The sequence below is a fragment of the Cyprinodon tularosa genome, unplaced genomic scaffold, assembly GCF_016077235.1.
Source record: "Cyprinodon tularosa strain WSP-4 unplaced genomic scaffold, ASM1607723v1 ctg148, whole genome shotgun sequence".
Taxonomy (NCBI): Eukaryota; Metazoa; Chordata; class Actinopteri; order Cyprinodontiformes; family Cyprinodontidae; genus Cyprinodon; species Cyprinodon tularosa.
The window spans coordinates 427662-449766 of NW_024038309.1; the positions used below are offsets into that span (position 1 = coordinate 427662).

Consider the following 22105-nt stretch of genomic DNA (forward strand, 5'->3'; position numbering starts at 1 on the left):
CGTAGATAAACGCGTTAAGAGGGGAACAGTTGAAGCTGAGTTGTTAGAAGCGCTGGTGCAGATAGGAATTTTTCCTGCTACAGTTTTTCCGAAAAGTCCTGTTGGATCGCCATCGAAGGCTTCGTTGAAAGATGACCCGGTGCGTTTGAAGGAACTGGAAGTTGAATTGGGTCGGCTTGCTTTGAGAGAAAAGGAGCTGCATCTTGAACAGCGACGATTAGAGATACAAGCCGAACTGCGTTTGAAGGAACTCGAGCTTGGTGCTGAGTCCTCACAACCCAAATCGACTGATTTTGACGTGAGTAGAAATGTTCGCCTGGTTCCTCCATTTAATGAGCGGGATGTTGATAAATACTTTACTTTATTTGAAAGAGTGGCACTCACACTTAAGTGGCCCAAAAATGTGTGGACTTTGTTGTTACAGTGTGCATTAAGTGGCAAAGCGCAGGAGGCGTATGCGTCTCTTTCTGTGGCTGATAGCCTTGATTTTGAAAAAGTTAAAAGTGCTGTTTTGAGGGCATATGAACTAGTACCAGAGGCTTATCGTCAGAAATTTCGTAAGTTAAAAAAACGCTACAATCAAACTTATGTGGATTTTGTTAGAGATAAGGAAATTCTCTTTCATCGTTGGTGCGCTTCTAAGAAGGTTGCCGATTTTGCGCAGCTTAAGCAACTTATTTTGTTGGAAGACTTTAAAAATAATTTGCCTGAGAAAGTTACCACCTACTTGAATGAAAATAAAGTCTCAAATGTGTCAGAAGCTGCGGTGCTCGTTGATGAGTACATGTTAACGCACAAAAGTAATTTTGAGCGCTCACATCTCTTTAGTAAGTTTGACCACTCTGAAAATAATGGGAAGGAGTGGGCCAAAACTGCCTCGCTTGTTGAAACAGATGTATCTGCTGCGCTCGGTGGCGTGGGAGGCAAATCGGATAACAGGTTGGAATTAAAAACTAATGGGACGTGTTTTTATTGTAAAAAGGGTGGACACGTTATAGCCAATTGCCCGGTTTTGCAGAAAAAGAACACTAAGCCCGTCGCTCTAATTAAAACTGTGAAAGGCGATGTTCATCCGCTTTCAACACAGCCTTGCGAGTATGCTGATTTTAAGCCTTTCATTATGGATGGATTTGTTTCTTTGTCTCTAACTGGTGAAAAGATCCCTGTAAAAATATTACGAGACACTGCTGCCTCTCAATCTTTTATTATGGAGGGAATCTTGCCGTTGAATAACGACACTGCGATTGGCTCTGATGTTCCAGTGCGTGGTTTTGCCATGCAAGAAATCTGCGTTCCTCTGCATAAAATCGTGATCCAGTCTGAGCTGTGGTCTGGTGACGCTGTGGTTGGGGTGCGTCCTAGTTTTCCAATAGCGGGCGTCTCCATGATCATGGGCAACGATTTGGCTGGGGGTCGAGTATTGGTTACCCCAGAGGTTACACCTGTTCCGGTGTTGAGCGACTGTCCAGATGCGCTCGCCCGTAAATTCCCAGGTGTTTTCACGTCATGCGCAGTTACGCGTGCAGCACTTAAACGTCATCAAGCCGAGAGGAAAGATGAGTTTGACTTGAGTGGAAGTTTTTTGTTCAACGCTGAATCCGAACATGTTCCATTGAAGCGAACTGTGGAGGATGACATGTTGGATGTGAATACGCTATCATGGTCTAGGAAGCAGTTGATCGAGCTCCAGAAAAGTGATAAGAGTTTGGAGTCATTGTTCGGCGATGCATTAACTGATAAGCCTGACTCCATTTCTACTGGCTATTTTTTGGATGATGGTCTTCTGATGCGTAAATGGACCCCTTTGAATGTGTTTTCTGTTGAAGAGTGGAGTGTGGTGAAGCAGATTGTTGTGCCATCTCCATATCGTTCAGAAATTTTGCGGTTGGCACATGATAATCCGTTAGCGGGTCACTTTGGCATCAGAAAGACCTATGATCGCATTTTGCGTCATTTCTTTTGGCCAGGATTGAAGAGCGATGTCGTGCGCTATTGTAATTCGTGTCACTTTTGTCAAGTGTCTGGAAAGCCAAATCAGACGATTTCTCCTGCTCCTTTGTATCCCATCCCAGCCATCACTGAACCATTTGAGAGAGTATTGGTTGACTGTGTGGGTCCGTTGCCTCGAACCAAAGCGGGGAATAAATTCTTAGTAACGGTGATGTGCACCTCTACTCGTTTTCCAGAGGTTTTTCCGGTGCGTAAAATAACTACGCCCGTAGTGGTTAAAGCATTGACAAAGTTTTTTTCATTGTTTGGTTTACCTCGGGTTGTGCAGACTGACCAGGGGTCTAATTTCATGTCTAGAGTTTTTGCACAGGTTTTACGTCAATTGGACATAAAGCACTGTCATTCCAGCGCTTATCACCCAGAGAGTCAGGGCGCACTCGAGCGTTTCCATCAAACTTTAAAAACAATGCTTCGCACCTACTGTTTGGAGTTTGAAAAAGACTGGGATGAAGGTGTACATTTACAAATGTTTGCTATTCGGGAGGTGGTTCAGGAATCTCTGGGGTTTAGCCCGTCGGACTTGGTTTTTGCTCACACTGTTCGCGGCCCTTTAAGGCTGTTGAAAGAGAAGTGGTTGTGTGACAAATCTGACCTGAATTTGTTAGACTATGTTAGTAATTTCCGGATGAAGTTGAATCGTGCGTGTGAGATTGCTAAAGAGAATCTTAAAACTGCACAGGCTAAAATGAAGTCCTTGTTTGACAGAAGGGCAGTTTTGAGAGTTTTTCAGCCTGGGGAGAAAGTGTTAGCGTTACTTCCGGTTCCTGGTTCCAGCTTGCAAGCGCGCTATAGTGGGCCTTATACAATCACGAGAAAGGTTGGTAATCGTGATTATCTGATCTCTACTCCTGATCGGAGGCGCACTTCACGCTTATGTCATGTGAACATGCTGAAGCCGTACGTCGAACGTGCATCTGCTCTGCATAAATCTATCAGTTGTGTTTCCAGTGAACGAGATGACGCAGATGTCGGGGCAGCTGCAGATGCACGGGAGGAGCTGTCCGGTGCTGAACCTGAAGATGACGTTTTCTCCCCGGCTGTTACTGAAGGGAGGGTTCCAAATTCAGCGGTGTTGGGGAACTTGCCTCTCTTGTTGTCACACCTTGATTTTTCCAAGCAGGCTGATGTGGTTCATTTGATCCAGTCTCATAGGTCTCTGTTTGCAGATATTCCCACTCAGACTCGTGTGCTCAGCCATGACATTGACGTTGGTGATTCCAGGCCAATTAAACAACACCCGTACAGAGTGAACCCAGACAAACGGCGCCGTTTGCAGACGCAGGTGGAGTACATGGTGGAACATGGACTTGCTGTTGCCAGCAGTAGTGCGTGGAGTTCACCATGTCTCCTGACTGTTAAAGCCAATGGGGAGGACCGTTTTTGTACGGACTTCAGGAAGGTAAATGGGGTGACTAGGCCGGATTGCTATCCACTCCCTCGTATGGAGGATTGTGTGGACCATGTGGGGGCTGCCCAGTTCGTTACGAAGCTTTTGGGATGCGTAACGCCCCAGCGACGTTTCAACGGCTAATGAATGTTGTTTTGTCTGGTTTATCATTCTGTGAGGCTTATTTGGATGACGTGGTGATTTGTTCTGCTACCTGGACTGAGCACGTTGACCATTTAAAAACTGTTTTTACGCGTCTGAGTGAGGCTAATTTGACGGTTAATCTTTCTAAATGCCAATTCGGCCACGCGACGGTGACCTATCTTGGAAAAAGGGTCGGGGGAGGTCAGGTGCGCCCCGTTGAGGCTAAAGTAGAGGCTATTCTTTCTGTCCCAGTGCCCACCACTCGTACTGAGCTACGCCGCTATCTGGCGATGGTTGGCTACTACAGGGGGTTTTGTAAAAACTTTTCCTCTGTGGCTGCCCCGTTGACAGACCTACTTAGCCCTAAAGTGGCTTTTATTTGGTCTGATCGGTGTCAATCTGCTTTTGAGCAAACTAAGCATTTGCTGGTTAATGCTCCTGTGTTGTCTGCTCCTCGTTTTGATGTACCATTTAAGTTGGCTGTGGACGCTTGTGATTCTGGTGTCGGAGCTGTCCTGCTCCAGGATGGTACTGATGGGGTGGAACATCCGGTTTCTTATTTTTCTAAGAAACTGGATAAGTATCAGAGATGGTATTCCACCATTGAGAAGGAGGCATTAGCGTTGATCCTTGCTTTGGAACATTTTGAGGTGTATGTTGGAGGTTCTAGCGGATCTGTGGTTGTTTTTACGGACCATAATCCGTTAGTTTTTCTGGCTCGCATGCGGAATAAAAACCGCCGCTTGATGAACTGGTCTTTGCGACTCCAATCCTTTAACATCTCTATACAGCATGTTCGTGGTAAAGACAACGTAGTGGCCGACGCACTCTCGCGTCTCTAGTCCCGTTTGTTTTTTTCTCTGAATGGGTTGGGGTTTTTTTTTACTTCAGACCCCATTCAGAGTCTTTGGGTGGGGGTGTTATGTGCTTCGGGCACATTATGATTTTTGTCCATTTCTTTTCTTTGTTTCTTATAAACGTTAGTTGAAGGATCTTTTGTTAATATATTTTGGGATTCTTTTAGCAAGTTAATTATGTTAATTTGTGGTGCTGTCGTCCGCCTATAAATAGGCTGGCCTTCAGCACGTTAGCGCGTTCCTTTCCAACCTCGTTTGGACGCCACTTCCCACCTGCTTCATTTGCTCCATCGTGCGCGGTGCGCACTTGTCTTGTCGCTGCGGCCTGCAGCGGACGTTCCAGCCTGCCATATGGTATTTTTGTTAACTTTTTCTTACTTTTTTCTTGAGGTTTTTGGCCTGGCGGGACCGGTAGTCCTGTTTTCGATTTTTCTTTCGCTTAGGTTATTTTTTGCCTTTAGTCCGGTACCAGTAGGGGCTTCGACGGCCCTGTATAGGGTTGGCCCCCTGCTGTACCGTTTTATTCTGTTTGATCGGCCTGCCAGGTCCAACTTTCTGTTGTTACTTTGGGTTTCTTTTTTTATTTTTTTGGGGCACGGGATTTGAGGGCCGTTAACTATTTTTCTCTTCGCAGAACATCTGAAGAAGCCGAACCAAGAACAACTAAAACGGAGAGAATTTATTAATAAAATATCTTTTTTTGAACCCTCATTTTTGTCTCGTGTCCTCAAATATGTTGTGTCCTTGGTGGGCGTAACAATAAGTAATAACAACTTATTACTCTTATGATTATCACATTTGTATAGTGAAATATTTTTAAACATATTTTGGGTGTGTAGATTTTCTGAAAAACATAATATTAGATGCTGTGTGAGTTTTTATATTATTGTTAAAAAAGCAGTACTTATATGCATTGACTAAAATAAACAAATATATATGCTATATTTAAATAAACAAATACAGGTTTTAGCAGTTATGTTAGAGCAATAACTTATTAGTTTTTTTTCAAATTTTTCTGAGAAACAATGCAGTATTTTTCATTTCATTAATCTAATTGAATTTCTGCAATAAAATGATGGAAAGTCTATGCAAACAGAGCTTATAAAGTACGAGTGGACAGTCTATATTGCCTGTCACTGTTTTCTTATGACTGGTATTTCATAAAACAGCACAGATTATTTAAATCCTTCTAATATTAGTATAGTTTTATAGCCACCATCATACACAGCAGCATTTATGCTTTTCAGTTTCTATTACTTTGGGTGGTACACTGATATTGAGGATGATAGATTGTGCTGACCCTACCATAGCAAGATCAGCACAATACAGCAAAATGTTTCATTCCACTGGTTGCTTGGTTGTAGCTGTTCTGGACACACCTATTAAAACCCACTGAAGCCTTTGTCTCATCAGTTTCAAAAAGCATAAACTATCTAAGCCCTGATATACGGTAAGATAACTGTAAATAAAAAGGTATGTCTCTTAATTTGTAAATGTACATTAATAAACATGAAACCATTTAAAATTTCCATTCAATCCTTGTCAACTAATACATTGCATGTGAACTCAAATGTTTCATATGTGCAGATACAAGTTTGGAAGTTACAAAAACAAATGACAAAGTTACAAGTTTGCACCAATAGACTTGTAAATCACAAATTTACTAGTATGAATCAATATTCATAGTATCGTGTTATGCAGGTGGTGCAGTTCTTAGTAATGCCTAATATATAACAGGTAAGGTGAACAACGTAACAAGAGGTTGTCATCTTGGTTTTACAGGTTAACAGGTGCTATAGTGGAGCTGCTGCAATATTTCTCTCCACTTGGGCAGAGGACAAAACTCTATTTAATCTATACCACACAGTCAAACAGTACCTTATCAAAGCAACCTCCTCTGTTTCAAATGAAAGAGTATTTTTCTAAACTAGAGAAACTTTCTTAAATAAAAAGAAAAAAAGTTTGAGCCCTACTACTGTGGAAAAACACTTTTAGCGAATGAAAACACCTGAAGAAACAGAAGCACCCTATTAATTACACCGAACACAATGTCCAAAAAACACTCAGCACACCAAGCACACAAAAAATTAATGTCAAACCAAAGATGTTCACATTGTTACATAAATAACAATTAATTATTTTTCATGGGTACATTAGCCAGGATTTCATTTGGTGCAACAATCACTACTGCCAGAAGATGCCACCCAAGGGAACTGAAAAAAAGCTTTGGATAGTGAACCACTTTATGACACAGTGGTTTAAAATGAGTCAATGCTTCCAAAAGCCTTGTTTTGCCGTTACTACTTTAAAGCTTTATAACCCATAAATTGGTATATATTTGGCCATATAGTTCCATTCTTCAATTTAAGGCTTGTTAAGAAGCCCCATCTGATCACCCATGTGAACTCTTGTGAACCACTTCTCCTTTAAAAGCTTAGCACAGAGATGCACAACATCCATATGTTTAATAAATACAACAATTTCCATCCTCTGAGTCTTCAGGGGCTCAGATAAAGGCAGAAAAAATATTTTTGTCTTTAAATTAGGTTCTGTCAACAAAACTATAGATTTTTTTTCAATGCAGAAACAATCGTTTCCTTTCAGCTGTTTACAAAAATTCAAAACACAAAATGCTGAAGGCATGTCCTGTTTTCTGACATTTCCCATTAAAAATATAAATGAAGACCCTTAACATCTTAATGATAATTTATAATTTATAAATATAAATTTATAATTTATGCAGGTTATACCTTAACTTTTGTTTATTACATCTTTTTTATTTTCTAAGATATATATGCATATTGTTCATACTCAGTAGGTCTGTCCATCATCTTGTCATGGTTGTTTGGGCACCAAAGTTATGTGGAAGTGAGAGTTGGACTGCTACTAAAGGCTAGAATGCCCTAATTCACAGCTGATCAATTGCAGCCAGCAGTATTTTGAACTCTTCAAAGGACCCGGCTTAACGCTGGATAGAGCTCTTCCCATTGATAATAGCAAAACAGAGCATTAAGGAAGATTACCTTGGAGATTTGGTTTAAAATGTAAGTTAGAGGGAGAAATTAGTCTATTTAGCTGGTTGGCCTATGACAAAGATTTCAAACCATTTAGAATGAATTTTAAATTGAAATGAAAAAATGGACAAGTAAAGGATTAAACATTCTAAAAAAAAAAAAATTCTCAAGAAAGGCAACATTTTAAGTTTCCAAACTCTGCAGAGGGAGTTGCATTTGGAAATGAAGATTTTTACATGTACCTTCAGCTATGGGACTGCTATTTAAAAGAGATAAGCTCAGTCCTCCCAGGTGAAATTAATAAAATTACACAAATATTAAGTGATGCAGATTAAAAACAAAAGTTATAAAAAACGTTATAAAGAATTAATAGATAATAGGAAAACCTCAATGCTGTATACTAGAGACCATCTACAGGAGGACATAAGTGATCCTATGTCGAACACTATTTGTAAATCGCAGGTTACCACTACTAGTTCTAGGAACTGGAAAAACTTTTTGTAAATTTAGTCAGTCTTTTTATTACTCCAAAGATAAAAAAAAAAGGCATTTTTATCCTTAAACCATTCCTGCTGGAGACTGTGTGGAGAACAGGATGAGGGTCATGCACATATCTTGTTGGGTTTTAATCCAGAGAAATGTGAGTTTAAAAGATTAAGAGGAAATAAGCAACACAGAGACAGGGTTTTGTAATGACGTCAGCGTCTGCAGAAGCGGAGAGAAGGTGTTGGCTCCGAAACCAGCACCTTCTCACACAGATCCCTTCATGGCAAAGCTTTTTATTAACAGTTTACAACATCATAAGGCGGGCCTAAAACAGAAGACCCAGTAATGATTTATCTGGGAGGATGCAGGTAATAAGATGTGAATTGACCAACTGGCTGGATGGAAGTAACACAACCGTGTGATTCTGCCTCATGACCTGCTGGAGGTCATAAAAGTTTATGACCCTTCTGGTTGAAACACAGGATTCAAATGTAGCATCTTCTTTCTTTCAATGTTTCATATGTCCACACAATAATTTTATAATTATCACTCTAACATATCTTCTGGCAGTGCTGCAATTCATCCCAATTTTGAGAAGATTTTGCAAAAGAAATTGATAAGATACTGGGGTACAGAACCCCAAGGAAAATACTGACATTATATTTTAGTCAAGTAAAGGGAGCAGTTATTCAGAAGAAAAATCTTTATTTATTTAAAATTCTGTTGGCAGCAGCAAAAAAAGTTAATTCCACACAATGGTACAAAAAAGAACCCGCTAGTGATATAAACTGGATGGACATCGTAGAGGAAATTCACAGCACAGAAAGACACGCTTTTATAATAAGGTTGCTACAAGCAAAATATGAAGATCTTTGAAAACACTGGACAATGTATATCAGTGATTAATGAGAACGTGTTCTTTGTAATTTGTTCTGTCTCATATTTTTTGTACCTTTTAAAAATAATCAAATACAGGTGAAAAAAGAAAAAAACAGAGCAAGTCACAAAAACAAAGGAAAAACTCAACAAAAGAAACTAAAATCTGAATGTCTATTTTTAAGATACAGAGGCAAAGAAAATCATTGTTTCCATGCCAACACAATACCATATATATCACTGAAGCCATAAAGAAGGTTTGACGTTAAATTAACCAACTTAAAAGAAAATCTGTACAAGAACATCTTTTTCGATTTTTTCCTTATACTCAGTTCAATTCAATTTAAGACTGATCCTCAACAAATTTGACCTCAAGGCTTTCACAATGCAAATAGATCAGGTTCATAGAAATAATCAGTTTACAACATAATAGACAGATTCAGAGTCATATACATACATGTCAATTAATTCTCACATCAGTGCAGGTAGGTTATGTTTAGGATAGTTCTGTGGCTTTTAGCACAACACTAAACCTAAAGCTTTATGTTTGACACATCTACTGTACGTTCTATACAGAAATACCATGTTTTCATTTTATTTGCATCACGTGTTGCACTTTATTTCTTTAATACATTTAGTTGAGATCATACATTTCATAAGTAAGCTGTTAGAGTTGTGAGGAAAAAAAAGCTTTCAAGGAAAAAATATAAAAGTACTCTAAATATGGAAACCAGTTACAATCTTTTAACTAGACAGTCATGATTTCACTTGATGCTGAATGATTTCCCGAGACTTTCCTTTGCCTGCTTTTCTGTGATTTCCTTCCAAGCATCAGGAATGTCAGCAGGCTTTACTTTATATGCTTCAGCAAATTCCTTGTTGTACTTGTTCATCGCATATTTCCAATAATCTGATGCCTCATAACTTGAATCTGGAGTAATTTTCCAGTCTGGATAAATCTTCCTATATTCTTTGCAAGGATGCCATTCATTGTTCGTATCACTAGAGCGAAAATGTGTGTCACTGATGACAGCAGAAGAACAGATGTCAGTTGTAAGTTTTCTTGAATGTTCCAACTTGTTCCCACCCAAACCATGTGGTCGATGCAGGGAAGCAAAGTGTTCACTGTGAGCTGCTCCTCCTGCATCACAGGGTATTTTACAGAATGGACACTGTTTGCCACAACCAACCACTCTGTTGAAAAGCTCATCCTGTGGGTTTAAATGAAGATGTTTGAGTTTTGTTTTAAAGTCTTTTTTTTAAACTTCTCCCTCAGAGCTTCTTTCATTTCCTTCAAACACTCATTGAGCCAGTGAGCAAACTGTTCCTGGTCAGCTTTGTTCAGAACCATAAAGGCATTGAGAGCATCCTGGGGAATTACCAGTTTATTACCAAGTTCTTTGCAGATATTTTCAACAAATGTCTTCAGACTGTCAGTCCTTTCTGCTTTTGCTTTTTCAATGGCAACATTTATATGGTCAATGCAGGACTGAAGATGTCTGTCCTCTAACTCACATACTGAGAACTCAGAGGAGAAACTTTCCTTAATTCTATCACATATGAATAATTTCACATAATCTTCATATGAGCAAACGTATCTCTGAAAGCTTTCAAAGTTGCTTTTTTCAATCAAATCCAGTAAAACTAAATACTGGAAGGACATCTGTGTGCTGAACTCTTCTTTTGTCAGCATTTTATCAACAATATCTGAACCAAGAGTACGACAGACAAAGTCCTCCACAGCAGGTTTCAGACATTGGTTGGTGAATTCTTCAGCTTTCTTCTGGCACTGATCTCTCTCATTGAACACATCTTTGAAATCTATGCAGAACTTTTCCCTGTTTTTCTGCAGACATCTCTTAGGATCATTTTCTTGTACAGGTGCTGGTCATAAAATTAGAATATCATGAAAAAGTAGATTGATTTCAGTAATTCCATTTAAAAAGTGAAACTTGTATATTATATTCATACATTACATACAAACTCATATATTTCAGATGTTTATTTTGTTTAATTTTGATGATTACAAATGACAACAAATGAAAATCTCAAATTCATCATATCAGAAAATTAGAATATTGTGAAAAGGTTCAAAATTGATGGCCCCTGGTGCCACACTCTAATCAGCTAATTAACTCAAACCACCTGCAAAAGCCTTTAAATGGTCTTTCAGTCTAGTTCTATAGGCTACACAATCATGGGGAAGACTGCTGACTTGACAGTTGTCCAAAAGACGACCATCGACACCTTGCACAAGGAGGGCAAGACACAAAAGGTCATCGCTAAAGAGGCTGGCTGTTCACAGAGCTCAGTGTCCAAGCACATTAATAGAGAGGCGAAGGGAAGGAAAAGACGTGGTCGAAAAAAGTGTACAAGCAAGAGAGATAACCGCACCCTGGAGAGGATTGTGAAACAAAACCCATTCAAAAATGTGGGGGAGATTCACAAAGAGTGGACTGCAGCTGGAGTGAGTGCTTCAAGAACCACCACACACAGACGTATGAAAGACATGGGTTTCTGCTGTCGCATTCCTTGTGTCAAGCCACTCTTGAACCACAGACAGCGTCAGAAGCGTCTTGCCTGGGCTAAAGAGAAACAGGACTGGACTGCTGGTGAGTGGTCCAAAGTCATGTTCTCTGATGAAAGTAAATTTTGCATTTCCTTTGGAAATCAAGGTCCCAGAGTCTGGAGGAAAAGAAGAGAGGCACTTCATCCACGTTGCTTGAAGTCCAGTGTAAAGTTTCCACAGTCAGTGATGGTTTGGGGTGCCATGTCATCTGCTGGTGTTGGTCCATTGTGTTTTCTGAGGTCCAGGGTCAACGCAGCCACATACCAGGAAGTTTTAGAGCACTTAATGCTTCTTGCAGCTGACCAACTTTTTGGAGATGCAGATTTCCTTTTCCAACAGGACTTGGCACCTGCACACAGTGCCAAAGCTACCAGTACCTGGTTGAAGGACCATGGTATCCCTGTTCTTAATTGGCCAGCAAACTCTCCTGACCTTAACCCCATAGAAAATCTATGGGGTATTGTGAAGAAGAAGATGCAATACACCAGACCCAACAGTTCAGAAGAGCTAAAAGCCACTATTAGAGCAACCTGGGCTATCATAACACCTGAGCAGTGCCACAGACTGATCGACTCCATGCCACGCCGCATTGCTGCAGTAATACAGGCCAAAGGAGGCCCAACTAAATACTGAGTTCTGTACATGCTCATACTTTTCATGTTCATACTTTTCAGTTGGCCAACATTTCTATAAATCCTTTGTTTTTATTGGTCTTCAGTAATATTCTAATTTTCTGATATGATGAATTTGAGATTTTCATTTGTTGTCATTTGTAATCATCAAAATTAAACAAAATAAACATCTGAAATATATGAGTTTGTATGTAATGTATGAATATAATATACAAGTTTCACTTTTTAAATGGAATTACTGAAATCAATCTACTTTTTCATGATATTCTAATTTTATGACCAGCACCTGTATAAAATGTTCATGCATCTTTTGAAACTTTCCAGCAGCAGATCCACAGATGTGCAGCTTCAGAGAAACCTCAAACTCAGTGTTGCTGTTGACATCATCATTGTTCAGCTTCTCATCAATGATGTGAAGGATCTCCTGGATGTAAGTGTCATAATAATTTGTTTTCCTTTCCATTTTCCTTAACACAAATTCACTGCAATCAGATATCATGCACTTTGCATTGTTTTGTCTCTCCTTTACTATATCCTCCCAGGACCACAATCCTTTCCAAGCAACTGTGGTGTTTTTCTGTACTCCTGTAGGTGTGTATGTAAAAGGCCCCAAACCACAGTCTTTAAGTCTTTTTTTACTTAGCAGTTCACATGCATAGCTTCCTTTGGGGGAAAGATTTGTTTGCAACTGATGGTCAACACTGGCATATATATCTGAAGTGTTCTGTGTAGCAAAGGACAAGGTCTCCAGTGTTTTAGTCCACATCCTATCAAAACTGTCCTCAAGTTCTGTCTGTCATTTCAACTTTTTTCTTTCGGCACTCATCAATTAAAGCACACACTGCTTTTTCAATTTCTTCTGTATAGCTTGTCTTAATTTTATCCAGTTCTTGCTTTCCCTGTTTGATGTCCGCTGCTACTCTGAGCTGGTTAAACACTGATCTTTCAGTTTGTCCTCTAAGACTCTTTATGCTGTTAAAGAAGTCCTCTCTGTATCCTTCAACCAGGTGAACATGACCTTCTGGCTGCTCAAAGTATTTCTTCAGGTTCTCAAGAATCTTTGACTCCAACTTAATCAACTCTTTGAGTGCTTCACTTTTTAACTCATTGATAAATTCCTCCATGTCAGATATGTCAGATGTTGCAGCAACTGTACCAAAATTAGAAATTCTAGTCTCTGCATTGGTAACCCAGGTGTACATTTCTTTTTTAAACTCCCACTCCCATTTGTTGTACTCTGTGCAGAGCCTCATGTATGCATCAGCTACCAGACTGTTTCTGAAGCTGAAGATGAAGTTTTCATGTTTTACTGCGTTCCACAGGCTGGTTATCCACTCTCTGAACTTCAAGATGTTATTAGAAGTTGACCCACACTTTCCCAGCAGCTGGATGATGTTTTTCTTGAGCTCATAGACAGCCTCACTGTACCCTGCATTAACTGGTGCCATTGGTGGGTTTCCATTCCAGAGTCCAGGAATGTACCAATTCCCAGTGTCTGGATTGTACTCCATGACATCAGTGAAATTCTTGTTCTTCTCTTTCTTTTCCATTTTAGCTGCTGCCTGGGTCATCTCATTCAGCTGTTCTAGGAGCAGCTTCCTGTCTCGTAAGTTCTTCTCATGAGCTGAAACATCAGAAACGTTCTGGTGAACAAACAGATATCTGGGCTTTTTGCCGACCTCCTTCATCCTGAGGAAAGCATGCACCACTATCTGCAGGATGTCTTTCATTTCTGTTGAATTCTCCATTGCAATATTGATAATGGTGACGTCACTCAGCCCAACAACAAGTGTTGCCAGCTCATTGTCATGTTCATGGCTGTTGTCCAGTTGAGCGAGTTCAGGAGACTTTAAGCCTTTAGTGTCGATGATCACCATAAAGTCACAGTTTAGAGCATTTCTAAGGTCTTCATTGACTTTGATGAGCAGCATGAAGGCACCTCTAGTGCATCGACCACTGCTGACTGCAAACTGCACTCCAAACATGGTGTTAAGGAGGGTGGATTTCCCTGTGCTCTGAACTCCAAGAACTGTGATGACCACTATCTTGTTCTTTGGAGACACCAAGTCATTGAGCTGATAGAGAACATTACTCACCCATCTGAGAGGTATGTTGGAAGCATCTCCATCTACAAGCTCAAGAGGAAATCCATCCAGCAACAACTGAGCACAGAGTTTAGGCAGATGTTGCAGTTGTTGACGTGATGGGTTATTTTCAGGAAGAGAAAGAGAAGCTTCATAGATCTGACCCATCTCACGGAAGAAGTGTTCAACTCCCAGTGAGCTATTGGAAAGTTGTTGGTCAATTTCTTTTATTTAATTTTTTCTCTCACAGTCCTTGGATTTTTCCTTATAAAGAGCCCGAAGGCCAGAAAGTTTTTCTTGAGACAAGTCGTCAAGGTTCATTCTCATCCATTTCAGAAAATAACCCCTCTCTTTCTCTGGGCTGGATATTGCAGTAATGAAGCGTGTCATTGCATCTGACGTAGCATAGGAATTCTTTTTCTGACGCTGCTCTTCTTTTTTCATTCTAAGATTACTTTTATAGTTTTCTATGTTTTAAGATCCAACTTTTCGAAGACGAAATTCTTCCTTTTCCAAGGAAGTCAGTTCCTTCCATAATTGGCCTTGCAAAGGAAACTGTTCCTCTTTGTATTTAAATGTGTCTTTAATCTCTGCAGTGATTTTATCTGCATTTTTCTTCCCATCCTGACATTCTGGAGAATCCTCATCAACTTCTATTCCCAGTTCATGTGCAATGTCAGCCATCTGCTCTACTGACACCTTCATCTGGGGATCATTAACCACACCCCTGATTATTTTTCTGAGTCCTATTATAAAAGTAGTGTAATTTGTTTTGTTTTTTTTCATTATAATGTTTCTTGTCCCCAGATTGTTTGCTAACCTTGTTAAATCATCACTGCTGAAGTTCTTGTTTTTTTGGTTTCCAGATCTTTGCTTTGTGGTTTTTGTTAGTCAGCAGTTTGAACTCTTGCTCCAGCTGCTCCAGCTCATCAAAGAACACAAAAACAGCAGCAGATGTCTGACACAAAAAGGAGAATTGTGTTTCAAATGAAGCTATGTCACCACGAAGGTTAGCTATAGCTACTGGCTCACTGAAAAAGTCCATGTTTCTGTTTCCACAGGGAAGGTACCAGGTAATTTCAGTCAGTCCATTGGATATTATTCTTGGAATGTCTCCACACTCCATGTCACGGTGAACAAAGGTGTCATGGTATTGTTCAGAGTTACTCAGGAGTTTATTGAGGATCTCTGATTTGGACATGGAGCTCTCACCCAGTCTCACAAAAGAGACCATTTGGAGTTCAAATGTTACTATTCTTTTTTCAATGAATTCCTTTGATTGTAAATGATCTGGAGGTCTGTACTTCTTAACAATGTCTCTCATGGCCCACAGCATAAGGGTGCACTGCTTTGTATCACAGTTTGGAAGCAGCAGGGGAACTGAGAACTGACACATGGACATTTTTAAAACCAGATCTTGTTGAACAAAACCATCAGAGCACAGAAAGAGAGCAGTGATTATATCAAGAGGATTTACCATATCATCTGTGTTGATATTATTAAACAAATCAATAGGATCTAACTCTGCACTTTCTGATTCAGAAATCCACGTATTTCTTGCTGTCACATTATTCATCATCAGTTTCTTTAAGAAATACCAGGGAAGATCTGATTTGCCCTTTGCTGGTTCATCAATAAAAGGTCTTCTTATTAATCTCAAGGATCTTGTTGAGTGACATCTTCTCTCTGTAGAACTCCAGCAACCTCAGATCCTCCAAGAGGCTCTTCAGGTTAGTCTCTGTGAAATACAAACACAATTAAAAACATAACAAAGGTGAATCTAAAAATTGGCATCCAAATCATGATGAATATTATTTTATATAATGTTTTTCCTTGTGATTTTAATGGTGTAGTTTATATAAATATTGGATCCTTTCAATGCAACTTAAAATAGACACATAGACAGATGATAGAGCAAATCATTTCTGAGTCTTAATAGGGTTTTACCAGTACACTAGAGTTTTTTAAGTTGTGTTAAATTAACATTTATGACATTTGTTTAGGAGTTGGTCATTGTCCCTTATCACTGTGATTCTTCATGGGCAAGTCTGCCTGGAAGGTTTATATTTACATGTTTGCCTCTCTGCCCCATCCACTAAATATCAAGTATCACTCCCAATGAATTCACTCTCTCAGCTGTAGAGAGCACCTTGATCAAAGGTAGAGGGGTATAAATGAGAGTGGGAAAGCTGTGTTGCCATGGCAACAAACTGGCACCCCATATACATGGCTGTAGGTCTGTGGTAAATACCAGATTAAACATTTGCCCCTTTCTTGAGAATAAATTAATACGTTCAAATAAGACCCTTTCCTTTTGGAATTAATGACGACTTTTTTCTTTTTATGAAATTCTGATTTTCTGTCATTGTGATGAAGATGCAAAAAACCAGCAGAACTGAAATTTAAATGCCATTTTCTCTACAATTAGGTCAATGTTACATCTCCTGCCAGATTCCAGCAGTTCTGCAATGATCCAGACTCGCTTTTTAAATGTTGAACGGTCCACTCACCCTACCCACTACGTGGTTTGGGACGGCCCTTAATGCGGGCGAACCCTCCACCGGAAGGTGCAAACAGAGGGTTAGTGCTTAGCAGAAGGGTTAAGGGGCTGGTTTGGCTCAGCAAGTCCAATGTGTTTGATTGAGATAGCACTCGTAAATATAGTTCCTGTTTATATACATTTTAATGTAATTTTGTAAAAGCTATGACAGCCTATCATTGAAACAAGTGTTATAATCTCCCTATCTATTATTGAATATAAAATGCGAATTCAATCACTATGAACTCACACCGGGAGGTCCATCAGTAATTTTATAATTCATAATTATAATTTTCAATTATTTTGATTTTCAATTAATTAATTTATAATTATTTATAATTCAATTAAGATAAACATATATTATTATTTTTAGGATTATACACAGTTCACCTTTTAGTAAGCCTTACTGCTCCTTAACTTTCTTATTTGGATACGTGAGAAAAGGGCTGTGAAACCGTGAACCCCATGCCTTCCAGACGCTGCACCCAAACGCCAGACTTCATTTAGATGTCACTTTTAAGGCTAAATCTGGTCGGTCCATCATAGACTTGATTTAGTCCAAAAATCATTGTTTAAAATTGGGCTTTGTTTGTTCGGTCAATTTTTGTCCCACTTAAGACCAATAATAGACGTTGAAAACAATGTTGGAAACCCAGTTTTCAACCAAGTGAAGATGTCATTTGGACGTAAATCATGTCGCCTTTACAATGTCTTTTCAACCAGTTTGTGCTCTGTGAGTGTCCTTAACTCACCCTGACCATCGCAGGCAGGTGAACATGTCAGCTACCGCCCTGCCAGCAGACAGTGAACTAACTTTAAAAAGAGGGATGAGGTGACTAGATTCAAAACGATTCTCAAAGCTGGTCTGTGAAAACAGATCCGAGTGATGATCAGAGTGTATTTCCTTCTAGCTAATAGAAAGCAGCATTTCTGTACTGGTGCATAGCCCCCCTTACCACAATTACAGGTAGATCAAAGCTCCTCAGCGTCACCGAGACGAGTTTTTAAAGGGCAATCATTTTCTTACACACCCATTTGATATCCGCAGGTTTAGAAATTGCTCAGAATACTCAGTGTAGGTGTAAGAAAGCTTTAAAATAAGGTAAGATAATGGCTTTCTATCAAAACTGTAAATTAGATTTGGTGATCTGCATTTAAATAAAATTGAAACATAATACTAAAACATATCTGCTTTTAACAGAAACCTTGTGATTCTTCAAGGATTCAATGTTTAAAGACAGTTGCAGATAAAATGGAAATCAGATCTTACCTGTTGTCAGGTGTTCTGACTTCAGCAGCAGCTCTCTGACTTGTTCCTGTCCTCCATCTTTGTTGTTGAAAAGATGTATTCTCCATGAAAATGCTTTGACTACATCTGGAAGTGAACTTGTTCTACAGTCTGAAATGTACGTTTCTAAAGTAGTCTTTAAACTATCTCCACCTGTGAAGAGCAGGTAGCAGTTTTTTAAGCGCTCAGGCCCAAGAACTCTTTTTGCTGCCTCTACAGCTTTCTTATCCTATTTAGTGAAGCGACCGGTGTTGATCACCAGTAGAAAAAGAGAAGGCCTGGAGTCCTGGAGGACATACTGACAGAAGTTTTTAATCTGCACCTCTGATCCTTGTATATCTGGAGTGTCAATGACTGAAACATTTTTCCCAAATGCTGTTCCTGTTTCCACTGAGATGTTTTTGGTGACGGTTCCAAATGATTCTTTGGACTCAAATGCTGCTCGTCCTAAAATGGTGTTTGCTGAAGCACTTTTACCAACTCCAGCTTTTCCCAAAAGGACAATGAAGAGATGATTATCCATGGCTGAACATTAGAAACCTGTGGAATACAACAAAAACAAGAATTACTGTTTTTTTTTAATGGAAGAGAAGTTTAACTAGCAGCACATTCATTCATTCATTATTTGATCCATTCATAAGGTTTAAAAAAGGAGGCTGCTGGTGGTTCATCTGTTTACGTGATGAAGGAAGGACACAGACGGTTATTTAATGTAAATATGCTGCTAAACACCTACTAACATTTAGCTGATGTTAACCCTCTCATGATCGTGTTGTTTTCCTGTTGCCTAGTCTGGTTGATAAAGGTCAATTCTCAGCTCTGTGAGCTTTCTGCTTAGTCCGTTGCCCTCTGTGCTATTTACAGACACACAATAGACTCATTAAATGCTGGATTAATCCTGATTTATTTTTTCTTGAAAACTAAAAATGAAACACAACAAAATAATAAAAACTCGCAGTCCTGTTCCATTTCAGACAGCACCCAGCTGGGCGGCATCATTAATGATGAGATTCCACTCCGACTTCGAGGGAGAATAACTAAGTATTTGTATTTAGCAGATAGCTATCATATTTTACTCAACAGGCTAATAATCTATCGTTAATTTGAACTATTCAGGTAAGAAGCCTATCTGGAAACGAGAAGGGGGAAAAACATTTTTCAGCCAGAGATGTTTTTATCAAACTGCTGCCTATTTACACATTTTTTGTTAATTTGTTTCTTTGGTTATCGCTATGTGAAATGATGTGCTAATGGCATGTCAGCCTAGGTACAAGCGAACTACCGGTGACAGAAGGGGAGACCTCATGCGATACAGGACCTGAGGACCAAACCACAATTTCATGTGAGGGGCGGTGTCAATATATTCATGCTTTTTTTTCACTGTTTACTGCAGGGAAATAAGGAAGAACATGAAGATTATTTATTTCACTCCTGGATTTTCTTTTTATATTTAAAAAATATAGCAGGACTAATCTTTTCTTCTTCTTTTTGGTCCCCCCCAAAAAGAAGGAAACGTCCTAACTTCCCTCCCCCCATATGACGCACCAGGATATGCCCATCTGTTCTGCCATGTCGGCTGGACAGAACGTCTTTCTTGCTACTCGACATGGGTGGTTCTAGACAGGGAACAGTTCCCCTGTAGAACTGGCACTGGCCCCTGACACGGCCCCTGTACTGAACAATTAATTTTATTTCTCAGCAATTCTGTTTTAATTGTGATTTTAACATCAAGGTAATAGCAGAATGTTTTCACCTGTTAAATGTTATTTTGAGCATGATTTTAAAGAAATTATCAAATTTGTTACACAGCAAAATCAGCAATGCTGATTCAACACTTAGAGTTAAATTCAACACTTTAAAAGTGTTTATAGTGGTCCACACTGGATTGAGTTAAAACTACACTTTTGAAAGTGTTAAACATATAACACTATGACAGAGTTTCAGCAACTAAATAGTAAACATTTAACATTAGTCAAAACTGGTTAGTGTTGAATTTACCCAACACCACTGCACAGTGGCCAGCTCTGTGATAGGATGCCCTCTAGACTCAGCACAGGAGGTGGGAAACAAAAGGATCCTAACTAAATTAACATCTCAGTTGGATAATGTCTCCCACCCACCGCTAGCAGCTGTTGCAGAACTGAAGAGCTCCCTATCAATGAGAGGCTGCTGCATCCAGGCATGGACTGGTAATCGGGCGTAGTGGGCATTTCCCCGTGGGCCGACGTGCTGTTTGGGCCGGCAGACCCGACATGTATAGTAATAATATGTATTATTATTATTATTATATAATATCGGCCTCGTTATATTTGCATAATGCAAATATAAGAAGAAAAATAAAATCAGAAGCGCAAGCGTCTGTTCCAATCATCCGGCCCTTACCTCAGGCTCCTCTAGCCCATTGCTTATCATCCCTGACAGTCTAAAGGGCTAGGCCAATCAGAAAGTAGAAAAACACCTTCACTCTCCAATTGGAATTTTGTGCAGCGGTGTTCACGGTAGTAATGGATGAGAAACGCAAGGGAGGCGCAGAGAAACTGCGTGAAAAAAAGAAATGAGTTCTTCAAACGGACGCTGCGAAATGTGTCCAACTGACTGACATGTTCCCAACAGCAGGCCCTTCATCTGCTCCTGTGTCTGATGTAAAATATGATGGTGGAGGTGGTTGCAGACATCCCAAGTCTCACGGAAGTTCTGGGAGTCTCCCTAATATCGATAGTTGTTCATTGATGCCCGCGAGTCGGATAAATTATCCCGGATTTTAGACTTTCTGAGGTGGTGTTTTTTAATGCGAGTGAGAGCGGGCAGGCAAAACAATAATTCATGCATCATGTGCAGATTAGAACTACTGCGATTGTGCAGAAAATAGAGAGTGCGGGGTGTGGTGAGGAGGAGGTTGCTGGTGAAACCTTTGCAGAGTACCTGTCCAAAGCGATGCTCTGTTCAACCAGCGATCCAGGAGACTGGTTGATCAGAGAGCTGATTGGATCAGTCAGAAAAATAAGCCAATAAGTTTCAGTTTACTTTTTTACAGTCACCTCATTTTGCAGCAGAAAGTCTATCCATGTCTAGTGATGGTGAAGAATGATGGAGGGTGCATGTATGGCGCACGGTGCGGCCAGGGGTGTCAGCTCACCCAGTACTATACAGGGGCACAATAGGGCACCAAATAAAATGCGAGCGCACAGAGCACGTGAGCAAAAAAAATTTTGGGGCAATTATTTATTTTATAAAAAGATGGGTACAGATAATTAATGCAAGCAAGAGAGCAAATATTTCATGGCATTTATTATTATTATTTATTATTATAAAGCATCATAAATGAATTGTACAGAAAGATTGTTATTTTCTGCATTATGAAATATCTACCTGACCCAAACTGAATTGAATTGGCCCTCTTGTGAACTTCACTGTATATCTCTAATCCACTACTGATGAAGGCACAATTTATCATCATTAAGCATCTCCCTGAAATGAGTTTTTGGAACTTAGGATATCTGTGGTTGTAGTGGAGGCAACGGCGAACCGAGCAGTGAACATGATGTCAGTGCGGCTGAGGAGAGACATGGCGAGAGAAATGAGAGCAGATAGCAGGAGGATATAGATTACTTTGTCTGTTCTGATTCTTGTCTTTTACAAAACTTTTTGAATCACCACCCACAACAAAGCACAAAAAATCCAGTTGTGCAAACGGTATTCACCACTAAAAATGCAACCAACAGGAGGTGGGTCACATATTGTGAGAAACGTCAAAAAGTGCATGCTGGGAGTTTGGTGGTGGAGAGTGTGGCTGAGAGCTTGTGAGTAATCTCAAACTTTTCTTTTTTCTCTCTGTTTACTGTATGATTGTTTAATTGTTTATTTTCGTATCACCCCAAGTTACTGTGCGTTTGGGTGCTTTGGGGGGCTGGTAGGCCATGTTTCTTGACAGGGATGGCGTCCTCGGTGGCGCCGTCCCTGTCTCTGAAGCATGGGGTGAGGATTGTGCCGCAGCCCAGCACTACAGTGGAGCAGGTGCTGCTGGCAGTAGGAGAACAGGTGGGACATGGAACATCTCATATGCCTCACGCATGAATAAGGCAGTGGTTGTTTTTCTAAAAAATCTGGAACATGTCAGTCAGCTCATAGAAAGCGGACTGGTCTTGAATGATGAGTTTTTTCAGGTTTCCCCGTTGGCAGTGCCTTCGGTCCGCATCACCGTGTCTGGTGTCCCCCCATT

The 22105-nt window shown here is 39.9% G+C and overlaps 1 pseudogene; it reads right to left on the reverse strand.

Moving 5' to 3' along the window:
- Positions 1-8867: 8867 nt before the first annotated feature.
- LOC119779450 lies at positions 8868-18420 on the reverse strand (annotated as a pseudogene).
- Between the last annotated feature and the right edge of the window lie 3685 nt (positions 18421-22105).